This window comes from Aethalodelphis obliquidens, unplaced genomic scaffold (genome assembly GCF_003676395.1).
Source record: "Aethalodelphis obliquidens isolate GAN/ISIS:26980383/991018 unplaced genomic scaffold, ASM367639v1 scaffold1, whole genome shotgun sequence".
NCBI lineage: Eukaryota > Metazoa > Chordata > Mammalia > Artiodactyla > Delphinidae > Aethalodelphis > Aethalodelphis obliquidens.
Genome location: NW_020837945.1, coordinates 37950733 through 37974776, shown reverse-complemented (window position 1 = coordinate 37974776; position 24044 = coordinate 37950733). Strand labels below are relative to the sequence as shown.

Genomic DNA, 24044 nt, shown 5'->3' with positions numbered 1-24044 from the left:
AACATTTGAATTATAGGGGTCTAAGAGGAAGAAGAGCAAGAGAAAGGGACTGAGAATATATTTGAAGAGATTATAGTTGAAGACTTCCCTAATATGGAAAAGGAAATAGTCATTCAAATGCAGGAAGCACAGAGTCCCATACAGGATAAATCCAAGAGAAATACACCAAGACACATGTTAATCAAACTATCAAAAATTAAATACAAAGAAAAAATATTAAAAGCAGCAAGGGAAAAACAACAAATAACATAAAAGGGAATCCCCATAAGGTTAACAACTGATCTTTCAGCAGAAACTCTTCAAGCCAGAAGGGAGTGGCAGGACATACTTAAAGTGATGAAAGGGAAAAACCCACAACCAAGATTACTCTACCCAGCAAGGATCTCATTTAGATTTTACAGTGAAATTAAAAACTTTATATACAAGCAAAAGTTAAGAGAACACAGCACGACCAAACCAGCTTTACAACAAATGCTAAAGGAACTTCTTTAGGCAGGAAACACAAGAGAAGGAAAAGACCTAAAATAACAAACCCAGAACAATTAAGAAAATTGTAATAGGAACATACATATCAATAACTACCTTAAATGTAAATAGATTAAATGCTCCAACCAAAAGACACAGACCGGCTGAATGGATACAAATACAAGACCCATATATCTGCTGTCTACAAGGGACCCACTTCAGACCTAGGGACACATACAGACTGAAAGTGAGGGGATAGAAAAAGATATTCCATGCAAATGGAAATCAAAAGAAAGCTGGACTAGCAGTTCTCATATCAGAGAAAATAGATTTTAAAATAAAAACTATTACAAGAGACAAAGAAGAACACTACAAAATGATCAAGGGATCAATCCAAGAAGGAGATATAACAATTGTAAATATTTATGCACCCAACATAGGAGCACATCAATACATAAGGCAAATACTAGCAGCCATAAAGGGTAAATTGACAGTAACACAATCATAGTAGGGGATTTTAACACCCCACTTTCACCAATGGACAGATCATCCAAAATGAAAATAAATAAGGAAACACAAGCTTTAAATGATACATTAAACAAGATGGACTTAATAGATATTTATAGGACATTCCAACCCAAACAACAAATATACTTTCTTCTCAAGTGCTCACGGAACATTCTCCAGGATAGATCATATCTTGGGTCACAAATCAAGCCTTGGTAAATTTAAGGAAATTGAAATCCTATCAAGTATCTTTTCTGACCACAACGCTATGAGACTAGATATCAATTACAGGAAAAAAATCTATAAAAAAAAAAAAAACACACATGGAGGCTAAACAACACACTACTAAATAACCAAGACATCACTGAAGAAATCAAAGAGTAAATCAAAAAATACCTAGAAACAAATGACAATGAAAACACAACAACTTAAAACCTATGGGATAAAGCAAAAGCAGTTGTAAGAGGGAAGCTTATAGCAATACAATCCTACCTTAAGAAACAGGAAACATCTCAAATAAACAACCTAACCTTGCACCTAAAGCAGTTAGAGAAAGAAGAACAAAAAAAACCCCAGGGCTTCCCTGGTGGCACAGTGGTTGAGAGTCCACCGCCGATGCAGGGGACACGGGTTCGTGACCCAGTCCGGGAAGATCCCACATGCCACGGAGCAGCTGGACTCAAAAAAACAAAACAAAACAAACAGACAAAAAAAAACCCCAAAGTCAGCAGAAGGAAAGAAATCATAAAGATCAGAACAGAAATAAATGAAAAAGACAAAAAGGAAACAAGAGCAAAGATCAATAAGAGTAAAAGCTGGGTCGTTGAGAAGATAAACAAACTGATAAACCATTAGCCAGACTCATCAAGAAAAAAGAGGAGAAGACTCAAATCAATAGAATTAGAAATGAAAAAGGAGAAGTAACAACTGACACTGCAGAAATATAAAGGATCATGAGACATTACTACAAGCAACTATATACCAATAAAATGGACAGCCACGAAGAAATGGACAAATTCTTAGAAAAGCACAACCTTCCAAGACTGAACCAGGAAGAAATAGAAAATATAAAAAGACCATACACAAGCACTGAAATTGAGACTGTGATTAAAAATCTTCCAACAAACAAGGCTTCCCTGGTGGTGCAGTTGTTGAAAGTCCGCCTGCCGATGCAGGGGACACGGCTTCGTGCCCCGGTCTGGGAAGATCCCACATGCCGTGGAGCAGCTGGGCCCTTGAGCTATGGCCTCTGAGCCTGTGCGTCCAGAGCCTGTGCTCCGCAACAGGAGAGGCCACAACAGTGAGAGGCCCGCATACCGCAAAAAAAAAAAAAAAAAAAAATCTTCCAACAAACAAAAAAGCCCAGGACCAGATGGCTTCACAGGCGAATTCTATCAAACACTTCAAGAAGAGCTAACACCTATTCTCACTCTTCCAAAATATAGCAGAGGGTGGAACTCTCCCAAACTCATTGTACGAGGCCACCGTCACCCAGATACCAATACCAGACAAAGATGTCACAAAGAAAGAAAACTACAGGCCAATAACACTGATGCACATAGATGCAAAAAATCTCAGCAAAACACTAGCAAACAGAATCCAACAGCACATTAAAAGGATCATACACCATGATCAACTGGGGTTTATCCCAGTAATGCAAGGATTCTTCAATATACGCAAATCAATCAATGTGATACACCATATTAAGAAAGTGAATGAGAAAAACCATATGACCATCTCAATAGATGCAGAAAAAGCTTTTGACAAAATTCAACACATATTTATGATAAAAACCCTCCAGAAAGTAGGCATAGAGGGAACACCTCAACAAAATAAAGGCCACATATGACAAACCCACAGCCAACATCATTCTCAATGTTGAAAAACTGAAAGCATTTTCACTAGGATCAGGAACAAAACAAGGTTGCCCACTCTCACCACTATTATTCAACATAGTTTTGGAAGTTTTAGCCACAGCAATCAGAGAAGAAATAGAAATAAAAATAATCCAAGTCACAAAAGAAGAAGAGAAACTGTCACTGTTTGCAGATGACATGATGCAATACATAGAGAATCCTAAAGATGCTACCAGAAAACTACTAGAGCTAATCAATGAATTTGGTAAAGTTGCAGGATACAAAATTAATGCACAGAAATCTCTTGCATACCTATACATTAATGATGAAAAATCTGAAACAGAAATTAAGGAAACACTCACATTTACCACTGCAACAAAAAGAATAAAATTCCTAGGAATAAACCTACCTAAGGACACAAAAGAACTATATGCAGAAAAGTATAAGACACTGATGAAAGAAATTAAAGATGATATAAACAGATGGAGAGATACCATATTCTTCAGTTGGAAGAATCAGTATTGTGAAAATGACTATACTACCCAAAGCAATCTACAGATTCAGTGCAATCCCTATCAAACTACCAATGACATTTTTCACAGAACTAGAACAAAAAATTTCACAATTTGTATGGAAACACAAAAAAACCTGAATAGCCAAACAGTCTTGAGAAAGAAAAATGGAGCTGGAAGGAATCAGGTTACCTGACTTCAGACTATACTAGAAAGCTACAGTAATCAAGACAGTTTGGTAATGGCACAAAAACAGAAATATAGATCAATGAAATATTTTAGAAAGCCCAGACATAAACCGACACACCTATGGTCACCTTATTTTTGATAAAGGAGGCAAGAATATACAATGGAGAAAAGACAGCCTCTTCAATAAGTGGTGCTGGGAACACTTAACAGCTACATGTAAAAGAATGAAATTAGAACACTCCCTAACACCATACACAAAAATAAACTCAAAATGGATTAAAGACCTAAGTATAAGGCCAGACACTATAAAATTCTTAGAGGAAAACATAGGGAGACACTCTATGACATAAATCACAGCAAGGTCCTTTTTGACTCACCTTCTAGAGAAATGGAAATAAAAATAAAAAATAAACAAATGGGACCTTAAACAAAACGGAAACTTAAAAGCTTTTGCAAAACAACGGAAACCATAAACAAGACGAAAACCCTCAGAATGGGAGAAAATATTTGCAAATGAAGCAACTGACAAAGGATTAATCTCCAAAATTTACAAGCAACTCATGCAGGTCAATATCAAAAAAAGAAACAACCCAATCCAAAAATGGGCAGAAGACTTAAAGAGACATTTATTCAAAGAAGGTGTACAGATTGCCAACAGACACATGAAAGGATAGTCAGCATCACTAATGATTAGACACATGCAAATCAGAACTACAATGGGGTATCATCTCACACCAGTCAGAATGGCCATCATCAAAAAATCTAGAAAAAATTAATGCTGAAGAGGGTGTGGAGAAAAGGGAACCCTCTTGCACTGTTGGTGGGAATGTAAATTGATACAGACACTATGGAGAAGAGTATGGATGTTCCTTAAAAAACTAAAAATAGAACTACCATACGACCCAGCAATCCCACTACTGGACATATACCCTGAGAAAACAATAATTCAAAAAGAGTCATGTAGCACAATGTTCATTGCAGCTCTATTTACAATAGCCAGGACGTGGAATCAACCTAAGTGTCCATTGACAGATGAATGGATAAAGAAGATGTGGCACATATATACAATGGAATATTACTCAGCCATAAAAAGAAACGAAACTCAGTTATTTGTAGTGAGGTGGATGGACCTAGGTCTGTCATACCGAGTGAAGTAAGTGAGAAAGAGAAAAATAAATACCGTATGCTAACATATATATATGGAATCAAAAAAAAAAAAAAAAAAAAAGAGGTTCTGAAGAACCTAGGGGCAGGACAGGAAAAAATACACCGACGTAGAGAATGGACTTGAGGACATGGGGAGTGGGAAGAGTAAGCTGGGGCGAAGTGAGAGAGTGGCATGGACATATATACATTACCAAATGTAAAATAGATAGATAGGGGGAAGCAGCCACATAGCACAGGGAGATCCACTTGGTGCTTTGTGACCACCTAGGGAGTGGGAGGGAGATGCAGAGGGAGGGGATATGGGGATATATGTATATGTGTAGCTGATTCACTTTGTAATAAAGCAGAAACTAACACACCATTGTAAAGCAATTATACTCTAATAAAGATGTTAAAAAAATAATGTTTTGTTAACACTCAGGGGGCATCATGATATATATATTTGCACTTTTATATATATATTTAGAGGACAATTCTGCAAAGTAAATTACATTTGAGGATTTTACAGTGTTCCTTACTGCCTTGCACTTTGATATATATATTTATAGGACAATTCTCCAAAGTAAATTACATTTGAGCATTTTACAGTGCTACGACTTTAGGAAGATTTTTCCTTTTTATGTCAATTTACTTGATAAAAATAAGCCTGGCAGGAAATAATCAACTTAGCCACCTGAACAAAGTCTCTTAATATTCTAAGTGCATCTCCTTAGACAATATTTTATTAAATTACTTCATTAAAACAAATATTCTAGTCAAGCATTTGTTCACTGTCATCTAAGCTGTTGAGCGGGCTAGTTGACTTTTCCCTTTGGGCCATTCCCTACATTCAAAGTACTCAGAGGAAAGACAGGTGATCCCAAGGGAAGCTACAACTTCACTTCTCTAACCTCTGGGAGCTGAACCACCACAAGTTGCTATCCTTCACTGGTCTGCGACCACACTGCTTTCTTTCCAGAATACTTCCTATATCATTTGTTTTCTTTTCCTGCCATAAAAAGTATTAAAATGATGAGAATACTTTGAGCTGAAAAATACAAAATTTGACATAAGAAGTGAAAAATAACCTACAGAAATTAGTAGTTTAATACATACTCATTAAACTGGGATTCCATCCCCTTCTAGGATGTAAATTTTGACAAACTGGTAAGTTTTTATGGAAAATTTTAAAGAGTTACAGGGTTCTTTCCTCCAGATAGTAATACAATACAGTATTTTATTTTATTGCCAATAAAAATTTATTGTACTTTTTCTAAAGAAAACCAGCCAAATCTCTTGAACTTATGATGTACCAAGACAGAATAGATTTTCATAAACACTGTTGCAGCTAATTCTCACAATAGCCCTAACAAGAGATGTTATTATCATTTCTATTTTTAAATTAAGAAAATACACAATAGCAGTAAATAGCAGGACTGATGTTAGAACCCAAAGTATTTCCAAAACAAAGAAAACAAAAGCACTCAAAGCCAATTTAAAAGGAGAGTGGTAATTAATTATATAACTTTTATCACTTTCCAAACAACAACACTGATCACTAAAGATCAAGATTTTCAAGAGCCTCCAAAACTCTCTCCCATAAAATATGTCTTTACTTCATGTTTATAAAGAGCATTGTACATGAAATCATAAAATTTGATGTCTTGATATTTTAAATCCACTTTTTTTTTTTTTTGGCCACACCACGCAGCTTGTGGGATCTTCGTTCCCTGACTGGGGATTGAACCCAGGCCCTCTGCAGTGAAAGCACAGAGTCCTAAACACTGGACTGCCAGGAAATTCCCAGATCCAGTTTAATTTTTAACAAGCACAATTTTTTGAGAAACCGAAAAAAAAAATTTAAAGAGAGACAAAGAATTAAGGTAGTATGCAATTATTCTGACTTAGAACTTGTACTATTTATATGATATATGTAGTTATTATGTTGAAATTAATTTAATCAATCAGAATAATTTTTTAGTTGTCAGGTTATAAGATGCTTTTCAAGTATATTAAATTTTTCCATTATATATAGAACAAAAAGTTGTCATCCCTGTCAGGTAACATAGACAACCATCCTGATACCCTTACCTATGAAATAGGGAATGTGCTCATAAGTAAATTATTGTTTCTTAGAGATCATTTTTAAACCACAAATCACTGATGGTATATTATTTAAGTACATGTTTCTAATACATGCAGGAATATTTAAACCCAATAGATATTCATAATTATCACTAAGAGTTGATCTCACCCTTCTAAAAGCCCTGTATTCCCTTTATTCTATCTGATCTAGTAGTTAAGAATTGTGACGCTCAGAAATTTGGCTGGTCTGATTTTGAATTCTCCTCTCTGACCTTTGGTGTTTGTGTGACCTTGTCTAATCTTCAAAATGGCTATAGGGGCTCTCATTAAATATCGTTTAATAAATATTAGCTATTCACTCAAAAAATATTACTTAAGGGTCTACTTAAAATCTATTTATTTATAGATTCTCTATAAATACATGGAGTTCCTTAGAGTATGATACACTGTTGCTTATTCATGCAAGAAGTTCACCTCCTAAGAGCAGGGATTATTTACTGCTTCTGTTTCTATAGCCCTTCCTGCTAAGGACTCTCTGTCAGTTGAGGTCCGCAGTTATACTTATATCAACCTCATCAATGACTTTTCTCACACAGAATCCATCGATACCTTGAAATACATTAGTATGTGTGTAGAGAAAGAGGACACTTAAGTGGTAAAAACGTCTATTTTCATCTTTTGCAATTAATTTCAGAATTCCACATGTTCTTTAAAAGTAAGCTTTAGAAAAATACGTGAGTGAAATATTTTAAATATAATTATGATACAAAAAAATCCAGAAAAACGATAGTTTTATTTAATTACTCTTTTGACCTTGTATAGTTACATATGCCTAGAATGGACATCTAAATCTCTCTCCCAATTATAACATAAGAAATGTTACAGAAGCAAGAAAGGTTAATAATCACAATAATAAATATGTGTAAGAACACCTGAAGTGAGAGAGGTATTTAATCCTTTGTTGGGAGAAGTAGTAGGGAGTTCAATAGGAGTGAGTGCTACTACATATGGATGATTAGCTGGGTCAACTGTGAGCTGTACTTTTCTCTCCCACAATGCCCTGGGAATAACATCATCTATCCTAAAAAAACTGAGAGGCAGCATAACAACAGAGACCTCCCAATGCCAGTCAGGTTTCAACTGGGTGACAACAGGGTAAAAGTAGAACCTGATGTGGCTGGAGAGCAGATAACAATAGATGCAGGCCAACATACCCAGAAGAATCTACAAAGAAAATCTAACAAAAATCTACACAGACCAAATAAGAGCTATCAGCATGGTTGCCTACAGGATCAACTTTTAAAAGTCCACTATACATTCTTACATCATTAATTACCCACCAAAAAAAATATAATAAAAAACATAATGAGGTATTATTACAGAGGCAAAAAAAGTGAAAGAGGGGAAAAAAGGAAAATACCTATTAAAAGATATCAAGAAATAAATTGAGAGATTTTATCATGGTGGAATGACACCCCAAAATAATATATAATTATAATGAAATTACAATGAAAATTTCAATACACCTTTTGAGGATGTTAATAAGATTATTATAAAATATAGATTAGCAAATTAATGTCTATAAATATTATGTAAATTATTGAAAGAAGAGCAAATTGAATCAAATATAGTACTTTTAATAGCATATCAATTTTGTGTTTTGTAATTTATTATTCTAGCAATTGATAATTCTCACACAAAATTACAGTATGGACATTTATGATCAGCTTTTGGAAGACATCATTGGGTCATTTTTTGATATTCCATTCCAATAGAATTCATCAGTAGTTAGAATTTAGGATTGCACTACAATTTTTTCATCACTTGAACAAAGACTCCAAGGCATAGAGGTCCCAGGAGACCAAATGTCACTCAAATTTCCATGATGGCCAGAAACAGCTGATCAAAAAGCTATGTAGCAAATGACTGTGGTCAAAAAATGTTCCATGTTATTACAGTGGAAATGTCAAAGAGCCACCCACATGAAGGATTCTATATTTGATTTCATTTTGAAGTGGGATGTGACTATTTTTTCAGTTTAGAGATTTGGCCTCCATCTCACTTTGTTGCAAGTTGTACAATAAGGGGAATGAGAGAAAGAGACAGAGACAAAGATTGATAGAAGCCACTAATAATAATTGAAACCAGAGAATCAATGTCTGAGAGAGAAAATGGCAGCATGATTGCCACACCCAGTGTTCACCACACAGAGCTCGTTAGTTCTAGCTTTTAGATGAAAGAATTTTATTCCACTGTTATGTTTTATACAGTTGTTTAACAAGAACATCTCACTCTCAATCCATGGGGTTAACAGTTTACTATTTGCTTGTGAACATATTTGCAATGGCGTAAAACTGAAATTACTGTTCCTGAGGAAAGTTCTATATCACATAATAAAAGGTTAGATAATGTAAATCACCATCACTGGTCAGTATTTATAACCTGTCCATTGTTTTTAGGCACTTTAGGATATCTACAACATATGGGAAAGATTCTATTCTTCTACAGAGCAGTTTACAACTCTCAAGTCCATAGCACAGAAATGCATATGTTTTTTACAAACATAAAGTGATTGTTTATATTTTTACAGTTTCATAGTTAACAAAATGTTTAACCTATTATTAACTAAAGTCCAGAGTTTACAATAGGGTTCACCCCTTGTGTTGTAAAAGGTCGATGGATTTTGATAAATACATAATGTCCTATAACCACCAGTACGGTATCATACAGAATAGTTTCAATGACATATAAATTCCCCATACTCCATATATTCCTCCATCCTTCCCTCCCTCTGAAGCTCTGGCAACCACTGATCTTTTTACTGTCTCTATAGTTTGGCCTTTTCCAGAATGTCATATAGTTGGATTCATATGGTATGTAGCCTTTTCAGACTAGCTTGTTTTACTAAGTAAGATGTATTTAAGTTTTCCTCCATGTCTTTTTGTGGCTTGATAGCTCACATCTTCTTACCACTGAATAATATTCCACTGTATGGATGTATCACAGATTTTTATACATTTAATTATTGAAAGACATCTTGGTTGCTTCCAATTTTGGGCGATTATGAACAAAGCTGCTATAAACATTGGTGTATAGGTTTTAGTGTAGACATAAATTTTCAAATATTTTGAGTAAACATCTAGGACTTTAATCACTGGGTTATATGGTAAATCTGTGTTTAGCCTTGTAAGAAAAGACCAAACTGTCTTCCAAAGTAGCTACACTATTTTGCATTCCTACCACTAATTAATAAGAGTTTCTGTTATTTCACATCTTTGCTAGCATTTGGCATAGTCAGTGTTTTGGATTTTATCATTCTTAGGAATGTGTAATAGTGTCTCGTTGTTTTAATTTGCAATTTCCTAAAGTAGTATCTTTCCATATGTTTATTTGCCATCTGTGTATCTTCTTTGGTGAGATGTCTATTGAGATATTTAGCCCATTTTTGATTTGGTTTGGTTGTTTATTTTCTTGTTGAGAATTCTTTATATAGGCTTGGTCAAAAAGTTCATTCGGGGTTTTCTATAAGATGTTATTTGGCTACAAGGTCATGTCAAATACATGTTTCGCAAATATTTCCTCCCGGTCTGTGACTTGTTTTATTTTCAAATTTTTTAAGTTAAAGAATTGCAAAAAAGAGACTGTAATATTCTGATTATCCATGGTAAAGATCACAAAAAATTATGAGCTCAGAAGAAACTTTCTTCCGAGTATGCATATTTGCATGAGGTACACAATTTTCTACATAAAGTCCTTGTCTGGTACTTTCTAGAAATGTCTCTGAGCTGGTTGAGATCATGTTGTCCCTGTGTTTCTTTCTCTGATAGTTTTTAAAACACTTCATTTATTAGCAGCTTCACAGTATGTTGACCCATAAAAGAGCATTTCATGCTCACATTGGACAAAATTACTAAAACAAAACAAACTTGAAACAAAACACTACAAAAAAGGAACCCAAGGAGGTGGAATTGAGAAACTGATATGCTGATATGTTCCAGAATAAAAAAAGCAAATCCTTCAATTGTTATCATCTTTTAAAAAATAAATAATGATATCTCTTTTTCTCTTATTTTTTAGAAGTCTGGGCTCAAAGAATAACAAAAGCTACCCACCTCTACCTCCTTTTGTTAACAACTGGTCAATAAAACTCTTGAAAGTAATATCCTACCTCTGTGTCCTTCATGTGAAACCCAGGAAGAGAGATATTGACTATAATATCTTAGCGGTCCTGACCTGTGTTTGACCATCCCTGAACTCATTTTCCTTCTTTTTCTTTTCTTCCTACTTGGTCTGTTTTGATTACTCCATGTTTAAATACACTCTGCATAGCTCTCTAGAATTTAGAAAAGCAAGTAGTTATGGAAATCTAAAGAGGTGATACAGAAATATCATATCTGATTTCACTATAGAGTCTCTGCCTCATATGAATTAGGGATATTTCTCAAATAAGAAAAAAATGTGCATTTAATTGATGGAAAAAAATTTCAAGATTTTATGAGTCAAACTGTATTCTGTGTTCCCCCCAAATTCACATGTTTAAGTCCTAGCCCCCATAACTCAGGATGTGACTGGATGTGGAGATAAAACTTTTAAAGAGGTAATTAAGGTAAAATTAGGTCATATGGTTGGGCCCTAATCCAATATAATTGGTGTCCTTATAAGAAAAGAAATTAGGATGGAGAAAACACACAGACCTGAGGATACAGTGAGAAAGTGGCTGTGTAATGCACAATGAAAGAAGCCTCAGAAGAAACCAAACCTGCCAACACTTTGATCTTGGACTTCTAGTATAAAGAACTGTGAAAAAATAAATTTCTACTCTTTAAGCAACTGAGTTCATATTTTGTTATGGCAACCCTAGCAGACTAATATATCAGAATTCCTCATGTGTCTACCTATTAACAATAAGAAGGTTCAAGATGACATGAGGCTATATATCAAAAAGCAAACAAACAAGAAACACCAACTCTTCCTTGTACTTAAAATATTTTTAAGAGGATTATGCAGAATGCTTACTATCTTCCAATTTTCCCTATATGAGCAGTATATGATAGTTAATACTGCTGTTAATGAGATGTAAAAATAAAGAACAGCAGTAGAAAGGGTTTCCTGAAGCATTTGATGGAGCTGCTCCTTTCTCTCTGCACCTGCTTAGTTAAGCTTTTTAAGCACAAGTCTATTTGTTACATAACTGGTTAATGACTTAATTTGAACAAGTTAACAATTTCACACCTTCTAAGCATAAGGTGAATACTAAGTAAAATCACTAATCTAATATCCTCACATAGGTCACTTTTATTACCTATAATGGAACAATGAGATAAACTTGCACTTTCAAATTCAAACACTCGATTACTTGCACTAATGGAGGGGATAAGAACCATAGATAATCTGAGACAGTGTCATTTAGGCTTAGCTTTGGAATATGTTTTGTATTCTCATTCCTTCATGTTTGATAGTCTAAGGATCCACATCCTTTCAAATAATGAAGTTACAGTATTGAAAACAAACACCAGAATCTCTGAAGCCAACCACCATACATCTGTGCCTAAGATTTCTTTATAATGTACTCCTTGATGAGGAAGCAAGAAATAAATCCTGTATGTTTTTAGAAAAGGGAATAAATCCTGTAAATTTTTAAAATATGCCATTTATCAGGCCAGGCCATGGCCTGGAAGGGAGGATACCCCATTATATTTCTATTGCCTAATCTCTGCCACTGCCAGTCTGAATTGATTTCTCAGCATCACAGTTACTGATCTGAGTTAAATATGGGAAAGGTCATTATTTCTTGAGACCCTAATGTTGTTTTCATCATTTTAATAGCACAAGTTACCTTACAGATTCATTATTAATGCTAGAAAATAATGAAGTGACTGCTTTTAAAGAGATAGACTGCATGATTAGTTAAGTTACAGTGATAATAGGTAAAGGGCAACTGTACATCTCTGGTATAACAAATACAACATTCAGTTTCAGAACAGACCTTAAATTCCAACCCCACTATCTCCTCCACGGAGTGTCCATGGCAATCAAAATAAAACACATATCCTGTTTTCTCAATCCATGCTTAGAACTATGAATGGTTTCTCATTGCACTTAATAGAAGAAACAAACTTTTCTGTTTGTTTGGCAAATGGCAAATTTCTACTTGATGTGACCCCTGACTACCAGCAAACATTTGTTTCTAAACTTAACTAACATTTACTGAATATCCTAGGTTCCAGATTCCCAAAAATAAAAATATGAGTGAGACAGAAGCCCTGACCCCATTATATTTTCCATACAGAATGGGGCAGATGAAAAATAAAGAAAGAATGACGTTCAAGAGAAAATATTTTAAGTGTACTAGTAGTTTCGAAGAAAAAAATTAAATTTTAAAGCTTTATGAAAGAGGTGGCCGTAATGATTGCTCTAATGAGTGATGTAGGAACTCGATATTTATATATGGAGAGGGTAATTTAATATAATGGCACAATTTGAATAAGAGTGGTAAAACCAAAAAACTCAGTTGTCCAATTTGGCTAGAGCATAATAATAAATACTAGCATTGTATAAGCAATATACTATATTTTCATTGATGAGATCATGTAATTTTCATACTAACCAAATAAATTAGATACTACTTCCAATTTATAGATTAGTAAACAGAATGAAGTGGAAAAGATCTGAGTGACCCATTATTACAGATCTTCCAGGAAGCAGATGCTGAGAAATGACTACACATGCAAGAGATTTATGAGAGAAATCTCAAATCTCATAACCGCCTGTGTCGGTTAAAGAGGTGGGAGCCACTAGAAGCTGGGACTGTCAGATTGTGAAACAGGCCTACCCTGAGTGAAGGAGAGAAGGAAGGAAGAAAAATCGAATGGAAGCATTTTAAAATGCAATGAAATGTCAAGGAAACTTTAACAAGACCATCTGGTATTCTTCAAGAGAATCACCATCAGAGGAGTCATATGTCTTTCCAGAATGGACCTGTCTTATCCCTGCCATATTCAGTCATTGGTTGGGAGCATCCAATGGGAAATGGTGCTTCAACACCAACCACAGTGATGGGTTTCAGAGCACAGAACCTGGGGTCATAGGTCAATTAATTCCTGCAGACATCTGAAAGGAGTATTCTCAAGGTCACTACAGTAACAAACCCAACAAGGCACTGAACTGATATTCCAACCAAGTCTATGCAATGAACTTAACCAAAGTACAAGAAACACACACACACACAAATAGCATTATGTGTACATTTTTCTCTCATGGACTAAGTCCTTCAATAATCATTTGGCTTCTAAATATTTTATTTTACCATTAATTTAGCCATGATAAAATGTTGATTTCTTGTTAACTTCTCTTCATCTTAGATTGCATTTACTAAGATTCTATATTTTTGATTCCTGAATATTTTCAAACAGTAACAGAATTTCAGGTTTCAGAAGCCTAGATTGATATAGAGGTCAATTAGTCCAACCCACTCATGTTACAGATGAGCTAATTCAGGCCATGAGAGACTTCATGCCTTCCTCTGAATCACTAAAAGAATTAGCGACAGATGGGATTGAGTGCAGATGTCCTGACTCCTGTTCACAGTTGTTATCACCACTTACCGTTACTTTTTCCTCCCATCTCTCTTCTTTCATTGATTTACTTTCCTTATATGTAATTACTTCTATCATGATATCCTTATAAATTCATTTATCATTTCCTGCTTACTATTACATAAGAGCTAGTATCCTTAAAGATATAGCATAAATTCCATAGTACTCTTCAATTTTCAGAGTGTTCATAACTACTAGCTCATGTAGTTTTCGTGTTTTTTTTGTTTTAGTTATTGTTTGTTTCTCTATTTGTCTAACACCTATGAGAAATTAAATTGAGTGAAAGCAATTTGATACATGACAATTAGCTTTATTTATTTTTTTCATTTTTGGGGCCAATCCAAATACTAATGAAACACGTCATCTGAATTTGGTCTCAACTGTGCTAAATGAGTAAGTGCTAAGGAGATGGAGATTAATAGCAGCAGTTTTTTGTTTTTTGTTTTCTTTCTATTTGGCTTGCTCATTTCTGTTTCAGAGACTAGTTTCAGTAAACCATGGATGTAAATAAAACTGCATGAAATTGCTACTATTCAACCACTTTGAACTTATAAGACTGGCAATTTCATGTGTTTCAGCTTAATAGATTCCTGTCTTGAACATTTGGAATATTGAAACATTTGGGAAAAGTTTATCAGAAGGAAGCATTTCAGTTATTAAATTCACAGAACATCAAAATCACATAAGTCTATAGAGGATTCCTCATCCAATTCTTTACTCCAGACATGAACTCTATAGTCTCCCATGTAACTTGTGTCATCTGCTCACAGCTAACAAGAGCAGTACATTTTAATTTCAGACAGCTATAATTTTCAGGGAATTCTATCTCATATTGAATTTCCTAAGAACTTTACCCACTGATCTTAGTTATTTCTTGTGCCTATAAACTCAGGTTAGAGTATCATCCACAGGACAATGAATTCAATATTTTGTTTTTTAAAAACCCAGATTTTTCCTAACCAACATCTTCTTCTTAAATTTGAACTTCTCAGTAACCCTGATCATTCTCCTCATGCTATAAAGCTCTCTCACATCCTGGTCATTGTCTTACGGGTGCCCCAGCTTATCAATATCTCCCTCAAAATATGGGTCCAATGACTGAACACAGTATTCCAGATATGATTTTACCTGAGGAGATTTAAATTTAATATGATTCTTACTTCCTTGGCACAGTCAATATAGCCAATAATTGTTATTATCAAATTACAAACATAAACCCTAAATGTCTAACTAGTCAGACACTGAGATGCTTCCAAGGATCTGAACTGTCTGTTTGAAATTACCGTCATAGAAAGGATTTTTTTTTCACTTTCTATTTAAATATGTTGGCGTTGACAGACTATGTCACATTTAGACAGTGCTGTAGAATGCGGAGTATATTGGTCTTTGTCTATATCCTGAGGAAACATGTCACCAAATTTCCCACCAAAAGTTATTTTATATTAGAGACCACATCATGAATATCATCATCAAAATTGGAACTAATTGGCACTTTTCTCAGTTGAAACCTCAGGAACTAAAAAAGACCTAGAGATTGCCTGAGGCTCATAGGTAATATCTTAAAAAAAAAAAATTTGTTGGAATATCTATATGGATTTCTAGTGTGTTTCACTAGAGGTGTGGAAAATAAGTTTAACAACTTATTAATTAAAATTCATGACTAATTAAACCAATAAATATAAGACAATGTTTATTTCATCAGTCTATTATAATTGTTAATATTTCAATTACTGATAATACTACTTCATATGCATACCTACTTATTCTAAACTCTATGGAGCTTAAGATAAATTTAAAAGAATTAATTTGCCTCAAATTGTATACAGTTTTATTACAATAATATCATGTCTCTCCTCCATTGTAAGCCCAGCCACTAAAACATACTTAGCCAATACACTCTTTCTTTAACTGACAAGTGTATAATGTTTTTCTAGTGGAAAACAGTTTCTTTATACAGGTGAGGCTGTGAACAGTAGTTGTTTTGGTATCATGCAGGTTATAAGAATAATTTTTTAAAATCAATATCAAGGTCACTATGTAGCATATAACCAATTTTATTCACTTTTTTGACTAATGACTATAATTTTCTTTCACAGTAGCATAACAGAGAAATGAAGTTGCTTTAAAGGCAATTGTATTAGCTCTCTTTGACATATACATTGAAAGAGGATACCAGGGTTTTTATATAAAAATAATGCATATTTAGGTAGAGTTGATGGCTACTTTTAAAGTGACAGTTACCTTAAATTACTATTGGTATCACTGTGATATAGCAAGTGTAGTTCTGTTTTGAACTGAACAGTTTTGAAGTAAACATTTTAGGTTATGACAAGGTCAGTTTAGTTTTGGAGTCTGTCTCCAAGGGCATTACATTCAGGAGTGGCTGAGTTTCTCAATCTATTAAATTTTACTAAAAAATAAAAAAATAAAATAAAAAACGAAGTAGAGAAACACAACAAAGCTCTCTGATTGGGAAAAAATGTTTCTGCCTCATGTAAATGCATGCATTGTTTACATTTGGAGTGTTATACAGTACTATTCCTTTCTTCTTTCCTGACACCTTATCATTCTTTTGATCAGCAATTCAAAACCACTAAGATGATACCTACTATGCATTCTACCTTCTTCTCTTTCAAATTGCTCTTGGAATAAATATTTAAGGTATGTATACAGTAATCTTTCATTTTACACAATTGTCTTCATAATATTCAAGTTGATCATTTCTTGTAACCTTTAAAATTTTTTTAATCTCATTTTTTGTAAGTTTCAACTAGGAGATAAGGTACACTCAGTTTCATTGATGGCTACTCAGGGTAACTAGGTTATACGCCTATGTTTTCAATAGTAATTCAAAATACTATTTTAAAATTTATTTAAATACCAGACTGATGGCCTCTGCACTGGGGATGTGGTCCTGGAAATAGGGGAGCAAGTTTCATCAGAAATGTTGAGTCATTACAGTTTGGTTCCCTGCTCATGCGTTCTAGAGATGTTTTACAACCATTTAAACAATTGAGGAGCCTTGGGATAATGTGTTTTTTCTTCTCTAAATTATTTTTAGATTGGTCTAATAGTAGATTTGGCTAAGGGTGGAATATGACTCACTTCCAAGTGACCTCTCATCTACATCAAGCTAGCATACAATTTCCATTTTTACAATTATTCTTAAAAAAACATTACATTTTGCATAAGTAACACTTTATTTCATAAACCAACTATTATATTACAAATAAAATAAAATGTTATTATCAAATGACCAAAGACATGAGAAAAGCCATTTTTTGCAAAAAGCATTTTGTTTTGATAGAAACATTTTTTAAAGTTTGATTTATAGATATACAGCTGAATGCCTGATTTCTAAATATACAGCAAAGTTCTCTAAAGAGGGAAAATAAAGTGGACCAAAATTTTTTAATTACGGAAATATTTAAGTAAATATAATTTCTTATCATTGATTGAAACATCATTGATTGAAAATTAAATAACACTATTTTCATTATATTTAATTTTTTTTTTCAATTTCCACTTATACTTGTCATGGTACTTAAACTCTATTCCTTATTTTCCTGAAAACTGAGAATGAGACAGTCTGCTATAATTTGAAAGTGTTATATTTACAAGGACAAAGATAACATTAAATAGCCAAAAATGATTCCTTAAATGTCTATAATTTTGCTGTTTTAATTTATTTTTAAAAATTGCTATCATTATGTTGGTATTAAGTGTTATAATATTTTCATGCAGGGAAAGACTATTTGTTTCTATTTATAAGAAAAGCCGCACAGATTAATATGTAAATATAGGTGAGCTGGCATTAATGTTTTCTAAAACAATTCCACTTTCAATTGCAAATTATAATAAAATTGGTTTTAGTTCTAAATAGATTCTATTTAGCTTGCTTTTTGTGTCTCTGTATTAAGACATCCTTACACGTTGAAGTGCTCACATCCTTCATCTCTTGCTGTGTTTTACATGAATCTATGACATACATTTTCTAATTCTTTTCTACTTTGATTTCAATTCCAGCTCTGTATAAATGAAATTGACTTTGTTTATTTTAGGGCTTTGTCAAATAAATATCAGCAAACAATTATTTTATAATTTTATGTTAATTCTATGACAAGTATAAAATAAAGACATACATAGGCAAATGAATACTCTTCCATATGAGCCATTTTGTGTAGTATTTTCTAAGCACTCTGACCTTTAATGAACATTCAATATTTTATATGAATATACTTTAATTTTTCATTCAGTTTATTTAAGAATCTAAATATATATAATTATAAGGAAGAACACACTGTCACTTAATTAAATTATATATATTCCTTCAAGGAAAAAATGAGATTAGATAATGCAAATAATAGACATATCAATGTAAATTTTGAGAACAAGTACAAAAAATTCTCTTTATAATAAACATCTCATCAATATTTTTATTAACTTCTGTTGTATTTTCCTCCCTTCTATAAGAAGAGTATTTATTTATTATAGTTGGCTACCCTATTAAAAATTATCTCAGGGTGTGCTCAGAGCAGGGAGTCTGAAGAAATGGCTCGTCTGTTTACAACACACCCAACAGGAATCTGGGTTCATTGTGACAAGGGGCACAAAGCTTGTGGCCTTCCTATGAACAAATACCCAACACATATCCCCCTGCACCTCCACATGGCTGCTGGGCAGGACTCAGTATTGGAAGGAAAGCTACAGTATTTAGTGGGGGAGTTTGCCACCTAGAGCCTGTCCAGTCCATGTGTGGGTGGGCCATGGGTGGTCTTAAAGGCACAAAGGCTTTGAACCCCTCTCTTCAAGGAAAAAAGAAAAATAGATTCCAACTATATGCCATTCTGGAAAAGGCAAAACAATGGTGACAATAAAAAGATCAATGGTTGCCAGGAGTTTGAGGGGAAAGGGGAGATGAATACATAGAGTACAGAAGTTTTTATGAGCAGTGAAAATACTTTGTATGACATTATAATGATTTTATATCATCATACTTTTGTCCAAACCCATAGAACGTGCAACACTATTCACTCCATAAAGTGAACCCTAAGATGAACTAGGGACTTTGGTGATTATGATGTGTCAGTTCAGTTCAGCCTTGGTTTAAAAAAAAATGTCTTAAAAAGAATTAACACTCAGGGTAGACGTTTTTGGCAAAACTTTTGTTTCGCTTTTATATAGGTATACATATTATATAAGTGTGTGTTTGTTGGATTGTGATGTAAAATGTACTTTTTAGATTAAAAAAGTTTGCAGGCTACTGTAGTTATACTGGCAAATAAAAGCACAGATTAATCTCAAAAAACTTATCTCTGCATCATACAATGATACAAATAGCTAAAATTCTATAAATAATTATAAACACCATCTTTATAGTGGTGTATAGTGGTGTATAGTGGTGTTATAGACCTTTTTTGAAGGGAAATTTGTAAAATTTCCTTTATATGCTTTTGTTACCAAGATGTTGAATGAGGCAACAACCAGAACAATGATATAGTTACTGAACACTGGGATTGATGAGCTGATATTTGGTAACTTTTTGTCAATCTGAATTACCAGGTTTATTGTATCAAAGGCCTTGACGTTCTGGGCCATCTTACCTATGATCTCTGAATTTAAAGTGATAATATAATCATTCCTCATAAATTAATCTCTATATGGGCAATATTCAAACTATGCATGAGTGCATTAAATCTCATTTAAAAATAAAAGGCTTACATAAATCACTTTAAACTATGTTAATAGTCTAAGACTCCAAAGTAATTTATAAATATATTCTTTATAATTTGGGGAAATATTTTCCCATTGAAATAATATTATAGAAATGTAGTGATGATTTCAGATATAGCTATTTAAATTCTGCTAATGTCTCTAAGATATAGAACCTAGTGTGTATACACACACACACACACACACACACACACACACACACACATTGTATGATTTTATGAAGAGCTTGCAGAGTTCCACTTTAAGAAGTCAATTCACAGGTGGAAGATAATCTCTTTCCTCTCACCACCCACTCAAGAAAAATTAGGTGGCATCATCACCAAGCTATTGTAAGTAACAAGTTCTAACCTCTCTATGAAAGACGTATCCCAAAGAGAGATGCACAAGTCTATGGTTTTCTGAAAAGCTTAAGTATCTAAATAGATGTAGGGGAAAAAAAGAAAGGAAAGATCATTTCAGTTTCAAGACGATTCATAATAAAAGCTTCCCTAGTATTTAATGGAATATAAATTGAAACACGCCCCTATAGTTCTCGAGATTTGTCTTGCATTTAATTTCCTTTTATCCCTCCAGTCTCTTTAGCAGGAAAGGTAGCTCTTATGTGTCCAGTCCAATAGAGGAAGCATGAGTTCTCTTTAATTTACCGCATCATATTAACTTACTTGTTATTTTGACACTTTTAGTGGGTTTTTTTGTTGTTGTTGGTTTTATTTGGTTGCACTGGGTCTTAGCTGAGGCAGGCGGGCTCCTTAGTTGTGACTCGCTCTACTTTTAGGGGGATGTAGTCATTTTGATGTGTATGGATTCAGCAAAGAATCTGGCAACATGTCTGAGAAAGCCTTGTGTGTAAGATGAAGAAATATAGCCTGAAAGTGAAGAAAACTGTCTCGATTGATAGGCTTAATGCAAATGACTAAGCTGGAGGACAGTCTAATTAAGGGGCAACACCAATGTCAAACTGGGGAGAGTAGCTACAAGACCAGAAAATGCTGTTCTCTTTAACATATTAATTAGTAATTGCCTTCAATTTATTAGTTAAAAAAAAAACACTGTTGTTTATGATATTTGATAAAAAATTATGCTAGAAGTGATTGGCAAAATGCCAAAAGACCAAAGTCTGGTTTCATAAAGGTCTCAACAGACTTATATGATCATCCAAATAAATTAAAATGAAGTAACTGATGCTTCTTATGACTTAATAGCACCAAAGTATCTCTTTTCTTTGAAAACTTCTAAAATAGCATTATGGCAGTATCAGACATTTCACATCTGATATTTCCCTTCAATTTCTATTTCTCTTCCACATTTCCATGACCTTCAGGAGTGAGAGATAGTAAAAAAAAAAAAAAAATGTATTAGAATCATCCCAATAACTATGATGTGTTGCTGGATATTTCATGTTCATTTTTCTTCTCTCTGTCATTTTGTGTTTTATCTTCTATAAGCTTATCAATTATATTTTTCACTCAAAATTGCTTAAGATTAGAGAGTCTCTGTCCATGATCTGCTCAAAGATTTTGGACAGTAAAGAGTTGGCACTATTCTAAATTAAGTCAAGTTAGTTCATTTTCAGACTAATGGAAAGTGAATGTAGTGTGCAACAGTATTTCAATTAAGCCACTTTTTTTGATACAGATGCCTGAAGAAACCCAATCTTTGAGCAATAGAAATAAATGCACTTGTGGTTTGAGCGATAGAAATAAATGCATTTGTGATTCTTTTTTTAAATCTTTTATTTATTTATTTATTTATTTATTTTAACATTTTTATTGGAGTATAACTGCTTTACCACTTGTGATTCTTGATGCTTTATTTTCAGACTATAAAGTCAAATTGGTGGGAGGAGGGTGATGGGAGTACACATCAATGCATTTAAAAAATTACTGTATATCATTAGTTTTTTCCACATAAATTTGAGAAACAACCCTTATAGAGATATTTAGGTACATATATAGAAAAGTCTGTGCTTTCTCGAGAATTCTAAGGGCAAATCCTATTTTTGTTGCTGAGTTTCTTTTTGATCTTGGGAAATCAAGTTAACCATTCAGGACTTCAGTTACTTTATCTGTAAAACAGATAAAATATCTTCCTCATAGGACTTTTATTGGGAAAAGTAAATGCACACAAAACACCTAGTGTATTGCTTGCCTGAATGACTTGATAAATGTTTGTTTTCTTCCCCAAATCTGAACCAATATATTTAGGAGACTATGTACTTGAGTTACCTGAAATTATAGGCATTAAATATCATTTTAAAGAAGAAATTATGCATACTACACATATATTTGACTCAGTTTGTAATATTTGGAGGAAAAAAATTAAAACATCTTTATTTTCTTTAGACCTCATCAAGAAAAAAGAGCTCTGTACAGGCATAAGTTTCCTAAAACCAAAGTGTTGCAATTTTTTCCTATGTTTACAACTTTCAGAAAGCTTAATCTGTTTAATATGTTCAAGGTCCAAAAGATTATTTAAAAATACATGGCATAAATATGTAGCACAGGTTTGGGTTGTGTTAGGATGAATACCAGAGAGTGTTTTCTCTCTGATTGGGAACAGTATTTCTTATCTGGAGTGACATCAGGTGACACCCGTGAATGTTATTTTTAAATCATTGGATATGCTTGTTGTTCCAACTGCACCAGCACCTGGTGAAATATGCAGCTGAGGGGACTTGGCAATTTTAAAATAAGTGAATCAGAGATTATTTTTAATTTCAATTTCAAATGCTATAATCACCTGTATTTAATATTAGCCATATTTAGACAAGCTGCCTGTCTCCACTTAAACGTATCCTCTTTACTTCTGTCATTCTGCAAGCCAACGTTTTAACTGCTTTCTTTCAATATGTAGATTTATCTTCTCCCATGGCTGGGTTGTCATTAAAACTGTCACAAACTAATTATTTATGTATACCTATTTATTATTAAACCAGTAAAATCTTCACCCTCACTGACTGCCTTTCTCCCAGGTCACCTTGTGAGCAAAACTTTGCATTTTTCAATTCGCTGTTGGTTTCCCATCCATCTCTGTGTATATTAAAGCTGCTCTACTTTCCTTATGGCAAGTTTTATCTGACTAAGTCATATGCCTTTCAGTATTGCTACCCTTTTGTTATAGTCTTACCATTGTACTTTTATTAAAACATTTCTAGTAACAGCACATAAAAGGGTGTTATAACAAAGTATCCCTAAATCACAAAATTAAATTTGAGTTTTGTAATATCTGTGAATTAACCTAGAGCCTGGAAAATTTAGGTCATACATAGAAGGAAAACTCAAAACTCAAGCATATCAATAATGTGAAAAGTTCAAGGCAAATCACTCTTTTTTAAGGTGCTAATATTTAGTGCCTTTGGATGACATTTGAGTCATCATACAGTGCTAGAGTTTAGACTTTATATAAGGCATTCTGTGTTAGGCATTGTCAGGGCAGCAGGGATTAAAAAAACAGTCTTTACTCTTATAAGGGACTTATAGTCTATTAGAGGAACTGCATGTGTATCTAATTACAATAAAGGTTAATGATAATAAAAGAAATACATGAAACAAAGAGGGGAGAAAAGGAGAGAGTTTTCTTATGTCCTGATTTTTTTAAGTCCTTCCAAGAACTATAGTTTATTAACTTGTCAGGGTGAGCTTATAATAACTACAATAAACCAAATGTTCATCAAATTGAATTAGATTAAAATTTGGTTGTTTTTCTTATTTTGAAGAGACTCTATAATTCATGCCCTTAACTGAACTTAAACATCTTCATTTCTTTTTCACCTACTTTAAATCATATTCCTTATTCTTTTTCAGTCCCCATTAAACCAGTAAGATACATTGATTAGCAGAAATGTTTAGGTATACATTATAATTTTGAATTTTGAATGATAATTTTGAACTTTAAGATTGATGGATGCTAAAGAATAGTAGCGAAGTTGGAGTTTTCTTGGAAAAATGATTATCCCA

The 24044-nt window shown here is 33.5% G+C and overlaps 1 non-coding gene across 1 annotated transcript; it reads left to right on the top strand.

Moving 5' to 3' along the window:
• Positions 1-18875: 18875 nt before the first annotated feature.
• On the top strand, positions 18876-19005 carry LOC113623994 (small nucleolar RNA SNORA11). The gene has a single exon (XR_003434156.1). It is a non-coding gene; the product is annotated as a small nucleolar RNA SNORA11 (small nucleolar RNA).
• Positions 19006-24044: the final 5039 nt, after the last annotated feature.